The following is a 13,274-nucleotide window of genomic DNA, read 5'->3' on the forward strand; positions in this document are numbered from 1 at the left end:
AAACTGTGCTCCTAACGGAGCCATAGGCCTGCAGAAAGAACTCCTTCCTTCCCGCTCCTGCCCATGTGCCATGTACCTCTAGCATCACCCGGCTCCGAGTGAACCTACTGCCTCTTTCCTTGCTCACGTCTTGATTTCCTTTTGCTGCCGTTCTATCGTTCTCTGGACCAAACCAGAAATCTTCCTAAGACTCTACCAACATCACGTGCATCCATACTTCCATGCCCCAGCGCAGGTTACCCAGCACCGCGGCAGGACAGGGAGGAGCTGTACAGAAAGCTCTTCCCCCACTGCAGGGCAGCAGGGCTGGCTGGCTCCCCCCCTTCCTGCCCAGCCCTTTGCTGGCGTTCCAGTTGCTGAAATTCTGCACCAGTGAAGTCTCACCCCTCTGAAGTTAGCCATTCCTAGGTAACTTTTTCCTGGATGTGTGCTTGATGTTTTCACAACCTTTCTGTCTCAGGTGTTGCTAGGAATCCAACAATACCTGCCCTACAAAGCGTGTTAAGTTTGTTTGTTATATCGACAACAACATCCATCTCCCATTAGCCTTGCCTGACATATATGTTTGTGTGTCTGTGTAAACACGCTATAAACCCAAGGGGATTAGAACTAACAGTTTATGTATTATGATATATTATGACACCAAGGAAGTAGAGCTTAAGGACTAAAGATGCTGATCCATCATTGCTAAAAAATAACGTTCCAACCCTTCTTCCCTCCGAGCTGACCTTTTCCTCACCTTCTCAGCATTCATCTCTCACTTGCTTATTTTGGTGCAGATGTCTTCCATGATTTAATGTCTTTGACAGAAGAATACATGTAGCATTTATTATCGATGTGTCTTGGAAAGGCAGATCAGCATGCCCAGAGCAGAAGTAGTTTGTTTACTACTTAATGGCAAAGTGGTTGAATTCTAAAAAGGGCACTGATGTTATTATTTAAAGACAAGCAGAAAGCAGACAGCAAAGAGAAACAACCTATTTGAAATTCTGCACTGTCTACAAGATAGTAATAAACTTCTGCCATGGTTGAGAAATAGAGGTAATTAATACCTTTAAACTCCAGTTAGAAGCCAATTTCCCAGGAAAGGCGGTGGAATTGCTGTGATGAAGCTCCGAAGAGGCAAAACAAATGTCTGTGGTAGCAAAATGCCGACCCATCCTGAGTCCACGCTGGCTAATTTAGCGGTTCCTCAGCTTTGCGTAAAGAAAAAAAAATATCTAACTTTTCTGTGGAAAAAAAAAAGAAGAAAAGAAAAAAATTAATTATGCAGCACAGAGGGATGAGGGAATGTGAGAGGTTTTTGGAAGTTAAGTCTTTGCAAACACTTTGCCTGCAAAAATCTATTAGTTTCTTATTGCAGAAAATACTCTTAGGAACAGTGCCTCAATTTCATATAATCCTATAAATAAAGACCATTACTGTTCAGTGAATTTTTCCCTCTGGTGGGGACAATGTGATAAACAAAAGATAGTATTTCTATGAGAAGATAATCTTTCTATAGCCATAAAACTAAGGCCTGGAAAATCCCATTGCTCAGACATGAGTTTCTCTGAATGAGCTACCCAGTGTGAAGCTGTATGCTTCGGAACTTGGGGGCAGAGAGCTCTACAGCCTCTGTGCGAGCAAACGTTGCCAATATTTGCTTTCCTAACAATCTCCAAGAATATAGGTCTCACTTTCCCACTGTAATTGATGCCAAAAAAGACAATGTCGTTCTTCTCAGAAGAAATGAAAAAGGAACAATGCCACAGTTCCTCTTTCTGCAAGTTTTCTTTAATTTTGTCCAAACAAAGTGATATTTTACTTACTTTTTGGGACACAACTTCAATTCCGGCAGTCTGTGACCATTTAAACTGCCAGAAGGAGCAACGCATGGACTGATGACAATCTGAAGAGTAGCACAAAGGCAACCATGCTTAGGAGTCCAGTTAGCACTAGGAACCATCTGCTTCTTCAGGACCATGTTCTTTTACATGGAGCAAGGGTGCCTGCTCTGCTACCCTTTGTGGGATGTGTTTCAAAGCTGTCAGTTGCTTGGCAGGATACATAGCTCATCAGCCAGTATTTCAGAGTGAGGCTGTTTTGCAGGAGGCATTTGTGAGATGGCACATTTGTGCAATCAGAAGGAAATGGGGCTCGCATCAAACGTCCTCCCGATTGCCAGTGCGGCACTCATCAGTGTAGTATCAGAGCCACTTGCAGCCTCCAAGGCCACTAGGCAGGCATGTAGATTTTCCTGGTGAAGTATGCTGGAGAAGGTGCTACAGCATCTCAGAAGCCTTTGGCTAGCTCATATATCTGCACATGCCCACATGTTGATGTCTCACAGGAATGAAGGTTTACTGCACAGACTGAGCAACCTCACAGCACGTGCTGCTGGGGGAGGATCTGCTTTGCTGGTGATAACTGCCTTCCACCAAGCAAGAAGCAAGGGTTTTCAGGACTGACATTTTGGATATTGGTGCATTTTTTCAGGATGTCCCTAAGTGACGCATCCAGTGCACATCCTTATAAGTAGCAGGACTTTGGAAGTCATTTCTTGACCAAATATAAAATGGCTTTTCATATAAAACCTCCAAAAAAATATTCATGACTACTGATTGTCATTACTAATGTTATTTAACCCCCACCCCTAAAACTACATCTAATTATAGAGACAAGAAGAAGTGAAAAGAAGAAAAAATTTAAGATCAAAGTCTGGTAAGAAAAGTATTCCAGCAAGCTTTACAAGTGACATCAGAAGAGACAGGAAATAAGGATGTTAATTACACATTTGGCCCTCTGTGAATTTTCTGTCTAGGTGAGTCCAAGTAATCAACTCTCACAACATTCATAAAATCTCTGGGAATGAATTTCAGCCTTGTGAATTCGTTGTGTGAGAAAAGCACCACAAATAAACTCCCAGAATCATGATTTGTTTCCACAAAGGGCCAGACCACGGGGAAATGTCATAAAATCAGATGAAAACAGTGCCCGAACTCTAACAGGCAGATAATTCTCCCAAACTCGGTCTCTGCCATCAAACAATAACTTCAGATGCTGTTTAAATATGACACTATTGATCTGGCCAGTGCTAATCCCCCAAATCTCTTCTTCAATTGCATATTGCTTGACAGCTTAGTGGCTCCAAGTCATTTCTCTGCAAGAGATGACTGTTCCATTGCAGCAAGGTAAAAGATATTGAGTTATTCCTGGATCTGTGTGTCTGAAGCCAGCACGGCTGTGGCAGTCAGAGGGTGCCTGTGAGGCTGTCCTGGCACCCACGTCTTTCCCTTTCACCCACATGCCTCTTCCCCAGCCCAGGCTAATAAGCCAGTCCCTGCTGTGGCAGGCTGGGGAGATGTTTTCGTAGCTGACCAGTAAACCCAGTGAGTGGAATGTGCCTTAATGGGAAAGGGAAGATACAGAAAGTTGCTCCTGAGGTTCACCCACTCCTTCCCAGCTGGGTGGGCACAGGGGAGCCTCCTGTAAAAAGGATGGGGGGTCTTCACACACTGCCACATGCAGAGCAAAGAGAGCACTGGGGTGGGAGTGTGACAAGAAGTCCAGATAAATGCTTTACAACCTTTCACAAGCAGCAAAAGCAGCACAGGTGCAAATGGAGACATACCCTCATCCTTCCTCCATGACCGACTTCCTGATTGGCTTCCCAATAAACAGATTTTGTCCTTATTTACTCCTGGAAGTTGATACCTTCTTTGCTTGCAAAGCTTTCCATTGTCTGATCAGTAAATTTACACCTTGTTGCATTCTGGCTTCCTAGAAAACAAAGATTGTTTCTGGTTTAGCAACACACTGTCTCAAGGCATACAGAACTTCACTGGGATGGTTGCATATGCCACCTCCTTTCCTTTCTTCAACACTCACTAAGTTTTGTAAGGTGAACGAGCCCAGGGGTGCTTTGGGGGAAGAGGCACCAACCGCTCCCCCACACCCCAGCCACGCAGCGAAGATGAATGTGCCCAGACTGAGGTGACAGATCGAGCCCACCCGGATCGTCCTAGCTGATCATCCCTAAAGCATTCTCATTTTTTCCTACCATTAGAGAACGAGGGATGGAAATCAAAATAAGTATTCTAGTATTGACACATTCATGCTGTTAACACATTGAATAATTGCACAGTTGCAGAATTTAGGCTGGATTCAATAAGGAAATTAATTTCTCACTCACTGTCTATTCCCACCCCAGTAAATTTGAGTTCAATGATTTCAACCACATTTCAAAGTCTGAAAAAGGAATTGAGATGTCACATGTTTGCAGAATTAGCAGCTGAAGAGAAAAAGAGTCTCATTACTGGTCCTGCTGAAGGAAAAAGCACATGGCTTTTGTTGCCCATTTTGCTCCCCACAAGCACGTTGCCTCCTGACTAATGGGCTCAGAGGGAGCCCCAGCACACAGCTGGCCCACAGAGGTTATTCCTGGCTGGACTCATAGGAAGAGCTGAGATTCCCATCGTGTGAGTGAGGAACCGCGGGGGGGGAGGGGGGGGGCGGGGGAAGGACACAGATCTATTGGAGTGCAGCTTCCACTAGGTATGCTTTTCTTGGCACTACCCTTTTTGGATGGAATACCACAGTTTTTTGGGTTTGTTGATTACTACTTTTATGAGGGGAAGTAATGCTTTACTTGCTCCTGAAAAGCTGTTAATGAGATTTTCCAAGCCACATTAAACAAATTCATAGTGTTGCAATTCTGTAGTTAAAGATGAATCGTCTTAGTTTATCAGCCGGGCAGCTGTAAGCAATAAAAACCTGGTTTGGTGACATTTACTTCAGTGTGGGTCATTTGCACTTCTGCTGTATTTCATAAAAGATCCTGTTGGCACGCATGACAAACTGGAATGATCTGCAGCGATGGATCTTTTATTCAAGGAGCTTTTCACCTTCCTGTGGCATCCCATGATTACTGGAGGGAGAAGAGATTTTAAAATAGGGTTTTAGAAGTTGTTCTTTTCTTTCCGATTCAAGAGACGCATGATTTCATATTCACTTCACTGGATATCTGTAGATTTATTTATATAGACTGGTTGCTCTGAAGTGATTGCGCAAGCAGATTATCTTAACACGACAGCCAGGGACTCCTCCAATGAATTTGTATCCCACAGCCACAGCCAATTCAAGCTTTCCTAGGAATATTTACTCCACTTCATTTGAACTGCTTAAGTGCATGTCAACGGCCTTTCATTCCACTTATGCTCACTCTATCATCAATGCATTAAGTAATCTTCAAACACAGCATTTTTAACCTGTTTGGGGTAGGTTTTAATTGGTCTGTTTCAATAAAATCAACATTGGTACCTTCTCCTTCTCTAGTGACCACTGTAGTGGGAGTTGGGATGATTCAGTTCCTTGTTTTTACTGTAAAAGCTAGTCTGGGTAAGTTAAAGTTCAGGTTACATATTGTGTAATAATCTAAACACAGAAAGACACTTAAACAGTATGCTTTGTGAAATGCTAGTTCTGATGCCTTTATTCCATACACAAACTTAAAATATTTAAATACACCAAGACCTAACTGTAATGACTGACCTAGAGGTGGCTGGTAAGGAGGTAGCCCAGCTTATAAATATTAGGCAAACATTGCTTGTTTATCTCCCAAATATTTCTCAGCTCTCAGATCTGTTCCTCTTCTACAGGGAGAGAAATACAAAGTCTCAAAATGAAGGTCAAAGTGAATTCTAGAGCAAACGCGTACCTTGGTTTTGGGAAATGCAGGCTTGGTTCCTTCTTTGTTATTTCCCCGAGTGTCATGCAGGTGACATACACACCATCTTCTGATGTGAGATGTGACATAACTGACAAAATGCCAAGACCTGGGCATCCTCAGAGGACTGGAGAGCACAAATTTTCCCAGGTTTTTGGCTGTGATCACGGTCAGACAGCAAGCCATAGGAGTAGGAAGGCTCTATTGCCAAGCGTTGGTTAACTAATATCGAAAACATAGAAGACAGACAATAATTTCAGCTGACAACATAATTCACTTGCTCCTAAAGGATATGTTCTTTATGGCTTTTCATTCTGATAGCAAGAGAAAAATGTTTAAATAATAATAAAAAAAAGTCACTGCAAATGAAGCCCTATCGGTAGCTCCAATTCTGTGGGAAGGTACCAAGGAGCTGGCAGTTCGTGCGAGGGATCCAGCACAACTACCGGCATCTTAGCTCTGTGGATAAACACAGAAGATCAGAAATGAAGGTCACCAGTTTGATACATTCCAGCAAAGCTAATTTCCTGGAAAAATGTCAATCTTGTTGCCTTGGTGAACTGTCCAGTGTATTAAATTTCATAAATCCTTTATCATTTCAAATCTTTGCAATTTGCTGCTTGCTCAGCCACTTACCAGAGACGTCTAGTTTCTCTGAATATTTTTCAAAAGCTTTGCTACAGCTGCTGGGTCTGTTTTGCACTGAAACACAATTACATATTGTCACAAGCCTGCAGAAGTCTGGGATTCATCTGCACTACCCATGTCCTTGCTACAGGGCAGAAGTTTCTTTTCCTCTCAGAGCCCTGTGTTACGAGACCTCAAGACAGGAATTTGGATGAGCACTCAATAGCAGTATAGACATGTTAGGCAAAAAGCAATAAAGGTATTTCTTTCACTAAATCCAAGTAGGAAATACTACATAAAATGATCTATAGAGATATAGCTGTCTGGGGAAAAAAGAAGCAGAAAAACTTACCTAGCGCTTAGACTGACATTATTAATATAAATAATTCAGCTGATAGATTGGTAGGCTCTTCACAGGCTTCCTTTAACAGGTGTCTAGTTCTCGTGCATCCCATACTGAAGACTTATTTTCACAGAAGGAAACCTTCCTTTGCAAGACTATTATATTCCAGTGTGGGTATCCTTCTAGACATCTATTCCTGGACATCACTCCTCTGAAGGCTTGACTTATCTCAGTTCAGCCTAAATTTATTTGTATCCTGCAACAGACACATTAGCCTCAAAATATGGCTTAGTCTCTCCCACCACTAAAGCATAACCAGGAATAGCTATCAAGAATAATTGGAACATCTAATTATTTTTCAAAACCCCCAGTGCTGAAGAATCCCAAACATCGCTTGATATTGTCTAAAGTTTGATTTTCCTTAGATTTTTTTCTTAATATCTCAGTTAAATCTCTTTGGCTTCATACCAAACCCCATATTTGTGAATGTGGTGAAGCACAGATCACTGCTCATCTAAAAAAACCCAAACAAACAAACAACAAAACTCTTTCACAGAGTTGGAGACTTCTCAGGCTTTCCCTATCACTTCCCTTTTGTAGAAGAAAAAAATAAACTTCTTTCCACTTCATATTGTAGTTCGTCTTTCCCAAAACTTTATCATTTTCATAGCCTTTATGAATAGCTCTTCTGTAATTACTGCAATTTGGAAACTGCTTCCCAGTAATCACTCCCTTGATTATTAATAGAGGAAAGTTATATGCACTCAATTAAAAGTTTAATATGTCAGAAAGCTTTCTGTGGACAGCAATATCAGAGTAGAAAACATTGTAATTTCAGTCATGGCGTTTGTTTAAAATGGTTTATGAATCTATTTTCATGTCTAAATATGAGCTATGGTGTGGTCTGAACTTGAGATGTTCTATAGCTAACGTGTTAAGTGATTCTGAGATTAACAGCAACACTTGCTGAAACAGAAAAAGTCTGGGAAAAGCACAGATTTGATCTTGTGCTGAAATGACAATTTTACGAAGCAACTGATTTATCTTGGAATTTCTAGATTTCCGGAAAGTCTGAAATGTGTTGGCTTCAAAAAGAAAACCAAAGAAAAACATAATGGTTCTTTTTATTGATCTGACCTAGTGACAACCGCTCATAACCCTGGGGCTGAAGTGTCCCCTCTCACTTGTTGGTGACTTCATGGGGTAGGACAGCACACAAAGCACCTCAAATCCAAGTGATCTGCCACCTGGGCCCTGACAAAACTGACCACAAGTCCCAGAGTTAGTCTAGTTATTTTGGTCTGGATTTTACTCCACTGGCTCCATTCAGCTCATTCAAACACCGCTGAAAGTCCCGACACGCAAAGGACTGGCTCTACAGACGTAACAGAATGACAAGGACCCTCGTCCTTGCCGAGGTAATGAGCTATAGGGTTTTCCGAACAGCTGTTTACTACCATGGAAAACCCAGGAAGAAAGAAAGATCTTTTTGTGATGACAATAACTAAGGAATAGGATTCAGTGAGAAATTGCTGCTTGCCCAGAGTGTACATCGATAACGCTGTCCACTTTCACAGTCTGCTCAGCGATCATGGGATGGAGTCGGCACAGAGGATGCCTGCCCTCCTGTTTGTCATTCCCTTGGGCAGAAAGTGGACACACTGGTGAGGCTTTGCCTATGTCTCCATTTTCATCTGTGGTACAAATAGACAAAGTTTCTTTCCATCTCTGTAGCCAGGCACTGTACTCCAGAGAAGTGAGAACTATCTCAAGATACCCGAGACCCTAATAAAAGCATTGGCAATTTTTTCTATTCTTGTACAATTCTTTGTTCCCAAGTGCCTATCCAACTTCAGAATAAATAAATAAATAAAAAAAAAACCCACCAAGAAATTAACAAAACAAACAAAAACACCCACAACCAAAAATAAAAGTTGGGGAACAACACCAGCCATCCTTAGAGCTGAAAACATTTGCAAATTCCTGCATAAGTCTGCTCTGAAAATCTTTAGGGAAGATAGCTTTCCTGGAACTGTGCTGCCTCAGCCTTTGGTTGCACTCTACTGACCTTTTCATGTATTAAGTTCTCCTGAGAACTGATGTTCTCCAGGACGAATAGCAGAAAAAAAATATGCGAGTGTTCCCTGACTGTCAAAATAAAACGTGCCTTAAGTTGCAGCTAAATTAATTACTTGAGAAACAAAATCAAAGCTTGATGCTGGCAAAAACTACTGAAAGTTCCAGCAATGACTCAGCCCTAAGGAGCAGGGCTGGGGGCATCGCACAGGGGGGCCGTGGTCCAGCGCTGTCAGCCACGCTGGGGACTGACTGCATCACTGCGGCTGGAATTATACCGGAGCGAGCCTTGGGCAAGCGAAGGAGAAATTAAGTGCTAATGAGCAGATTGCCCTGAATCACTCTGGTTCAAACAGACTGTAAATCCAGCCAGCTGAGGCCTCCCAGGTGCACACAGCGATTGCTCACAACGGGAAGAAAGAGCAAGACAGGGATGCTTGCGGTGCGGAGAGGAACATGGCTGTAAGAAGTTTTAGGGTACCCTTTCCATACCGGAAGCCACCCTGTGATTTAAAATGCATTGCACCAACGTTAAGAAAGGAAATTTTATTTAGAAAAAAGTTAAATATTCCAGACAGAGAGTTATTTGGGAATATCTGTTGTCTAACTACTGTGAAACGGGTGCTTCCAGATGAGACAGTGCCCTACAGCCAACACAATGAGTCTGTTTATAGTACAATAGCATTTGTGGGAAGTATTAGCTGGCTGCTGCTGTGAAATTCAGATGTTTTTATCAGCAAATCATTTTCTCCCAGTAGTTTTCTGTTGTGCCAAATTGCAGTGCTAGATCCAAAGAAATTTCTTCTGGCACTACACGTACAAATTGGAAATGCAAGGCTGCCAGTCTCAGTAATTTCTTGATCAATCTGTTGCACTTCTGACAGAAGGAAAACAGGTGAACATAAAGCCCGGGTGATCCAGTCAGCACAAAGTGAGCGCAATGTCTGTTGCAAGTACAACACCCCCAGACTTACCCATGCAACACAGGGCAGGTTATTGACTGTATTGCTAATAAATATTGCCCTATCACAAAGATGAATATCTACCATTAGAGCTAAATCATATAGTGTGTCTCGCTGAAAGTGTAACTGCATTAGTCTGGCTACTCGTCTCACCGATGCTGGACACGCACACTTAACAGACTACATTATTAAGGCATCTTTGCTTTACAAGGTGGTATGAGTATGATTTGGTTTGATTCAAACTGAAATACATATTTCTTTCTTATGAGAAACAACACAAAGAGGTTTTTCATATTTTCTAATTTTAGATATTTAGAAAACAAACAGTAGGAACTAAGAGCTAGACGTCAGCTCCACCTCAAATCCAGCAGAGCAGTTCTTCTTCAAGTCAATACCTCGACACAGAGGATGTTTTCTCAGTCCAGTTCAATTTCCACATCTTCCTGAGACAGTCTGACCTGATAGCTATTCCTTCCACAGCCTGTGAAATATTTCCTAACAAGACTTTTCCAGTCTAACCTGATAAAACCCTCCCATTTTCCTTAGACTATTGCAATATTATTTATAGCAGGAGCAGGTGCTTTCAACAATATCTCCCTGTTGAGCAGATGTCTTTGTTCTTCAACGATACAGACAAAAACATTTTTAAGAAGATTAAAAAAAAATATTCTTTGAAAGAGTAATTTATAGAACAACCCCTGGTGTTTTAGATCATCAAAATGAATGTAAGAATCTCAGTTTGCCACAAAAAAAAACCAAAACCAAAATTTCACATCATCTTTTCCTTTCCAGAAAGAAGAAAAACAATCTTTGGGGTAATAGCGGTGGACTTTTTGGCAGATCCAGTTCACCGTCAGTAAACTGGTAATAACAGACCCATTCCTGAGTGTCTAAGGCCACACATCAGCTTCCCTTCCCCTACCTTATTCTCACACCCATACAGAAAGTTCATTTACTTCTTTTGCAGTCAGGCCATTATTTTGCTCTTCTAGAAGTTGAAAATACAGGTTACAGAGGTGCTGCTTCCAACCTGACCACAGTCTGACTCTTCCCCTCTTCAGGAACCACACAGGTTTTGTTTTCACTTATTTTTCTGAGAACAAATAGACATTTGGCCTTAAAACTGACTTCTCCTAGCTCAGCTCTCTCTTAACCAGGCAATATTACCACATAGTGACAACTGTATTAGCAGCAAAATAAACTCTGTCTTTCTTAGAAGAAACAGCTTCTTTTTAAAGTTTTCTCCAAGGGCGCAAAAGTTGCTGGTGGAGAAATATTTGAAGTATTTTTTCCTAGGAAAATGGAAATTATTCAATGTTTTCTTACCTGATAAGCCCAGAGGTGCAGTGTGGTCATTCACAACTTCTCAGCAAACCTCCCACCTACAGCTTAGGACTCTGAACTAATTTCAGATTTCTTCTAAACGTGAGAATACAGCGAGAAAGAGTGATGCAGAAAGGGACAGAGGCTGGTGCCCAGGTTTTGTGGAGGCAAGTAATGAGTTTAGGTACTGCATGCAGAAAGCAGCTGAAATAAATCTCGCATTTCCCACAGAACTTGATTCAGGTAATTGCAGAGGGAGAACGACAGTACCGGATAGCTCAGCTGCTTCAGCTTGGCTTAATATAAGCACAGAAAAGTGTAAATAAATTCAGCTCACTGGGGAGAAAACTATTGCCTGGGCTGGTTGGGGCTGCTTCTGGCTTTTCTTTCTCCTGCAGCAGTCTAGTGTGTTATCTGTGTTTTCTGATTGTTTCTCACCATTCTTGCTAAAACCTTTGACTCCTACTCACTTCTTTTTGGACATAATTTGAAGAAGTAGTAGCATGGCTTTTAAAAAATGTATTTCAAGCAATTTACTTTCTGGAAAACTGAGAACAGCAAGGCTACCGTACAATGGCAACAGAAGGGAGCAGATGGTGGCATTGATGCTAGTTACTGAGGGGAGCGATGCTCTCAGTAACTGATGTCTGTGGAGAGGAGTGATTTTTACTCGTATACAAAAAATAAATAAATAAATCTCTGTATACAATGTTTTCCTTCTACAAATTCATTTAGTTCTGTCCAATATCCAACCCTTTTTCTTGTAGCTTCCTGAACCTTTTTGCTATTATAAAAAAATGCATTTATATTGTCTTGTGTCTGTCCCTTGTATCTGCATGCACATGGCTGGTTGAAGAAAACAAGCTAAAAGTACAGCATAAACTATTTCAGTAACACTGACATAACTGGTGCACAAGTGCCGTGGTTTAGGAAAGGCGTTGAAGTCATATCTGTCCTAACACGCTGTCAGAGGCTGCTGCTCCGGTCCAGGCTGGTGCAGAAGTGAACATGTGCAAAACCCTGAGCTGTCACAAACCCTCTCCAGAGGGAACTGGAGCTGGCACTGCAGCCTGCTGAGCTAAATGTGCAGAGGTGACACACATCTGGCTCTGCCGTCTCTTCTAGAAAGATGTAACCTCTGGCAGAGGGAGAGGTAGGGTGCTGGAGGTGGGAAAGCTGCTATAAGGTGACATGGCTGAGCTGTCAGAGCCCTAATCCTGCTCTCGGTCTCACTGTGCCTCAGGAAGTGAAATGCTGCACATGGGAAACCCCCTGTGAGACAAGCAAGGCCAGGCAGACGCTGCATTTTCCAGTCAATTTGGTTTCAAGTCATATATTTCCTTCAAGAGGAGAGAAGGATCGACAAGTTCGATAAAGGCACCTTCCTTTCAAGAAAAATGAAAACGCGCTTTGATCGAATTTTAGATCAATTCAAAGGTTTTCACTAGACTGGAAAGGAAATACTTCATTTCAAGTTGCTTAACTTTTTAATTAGGCCGGATTTGAATGGAGGACACTGCTTTGGAACAAATTGTTCTAAAAAGCAGAAGAAAATAAAACTCTCAGCTTTTGATGTTGAAGCAAAACCCTGTGGCATTTGCCAGTGAAACATCCTCATGCTCCACTCCCTGACCAGCAGACAGCCGGTAGAGATGGCTTATGGCATCTGATGCATGAAGGTGCAAGATGTTCACAAATTTAGGATGTTAAGTCATGAAAGAAATTAGTTCAGATTCACAGCTACCTCAATGGCAAGAAACAACTGCAAATAAACAAGACCAAACATTACAGTTAAGCATATGAAGATTATAAAGATCTCATGATACTTAGCAGTGAACCCACAGTGCTTCCTGAGTAGCCAGGGTTTTCAGCAGAGATCACAGATGTACATTCAGCGCCAGTAATGAGAAGAAACAGTGGGTTAAGGAGTATAAAGATATTAAGAAATTATTTTTGATGTGTGAGTCAACAAGGCATAGAGTATTAACCATGTATGATCCTCATGGGCTGACTCCAGGCTTCATCTCTGGGGGGAAGAATAAGAAAGCACATAATTGCTGGTCCCGGCAGGGAAGCAAAGGAAAAAGAACTGTAGCAGCAGCAGCGCTATAGGGGTCCCAAATGTATGAGCTGCTGTGTGTATACCTTCTCTGGGGGGAGCCTGCACAATCCTAGAGCATAAACAGCAACAGCTGTTTGTATCCTCATCCCTTACCCTGGGTAAGGGGGAGGTCCA

This window comes from Falco rusticolus, chromosome 8, assembly GCF_015220075.1.
Source record: "Falco rusticolus isolate bFalRus1 chromosome 8, bFalRus1.pri, whole genome shotgun sequence".
Lineage (NCBI taxonomy): Eukaryota > Metazoa > Chordata > Aves > Falconiformes > Falconidae > Falco > Falco rusticolus.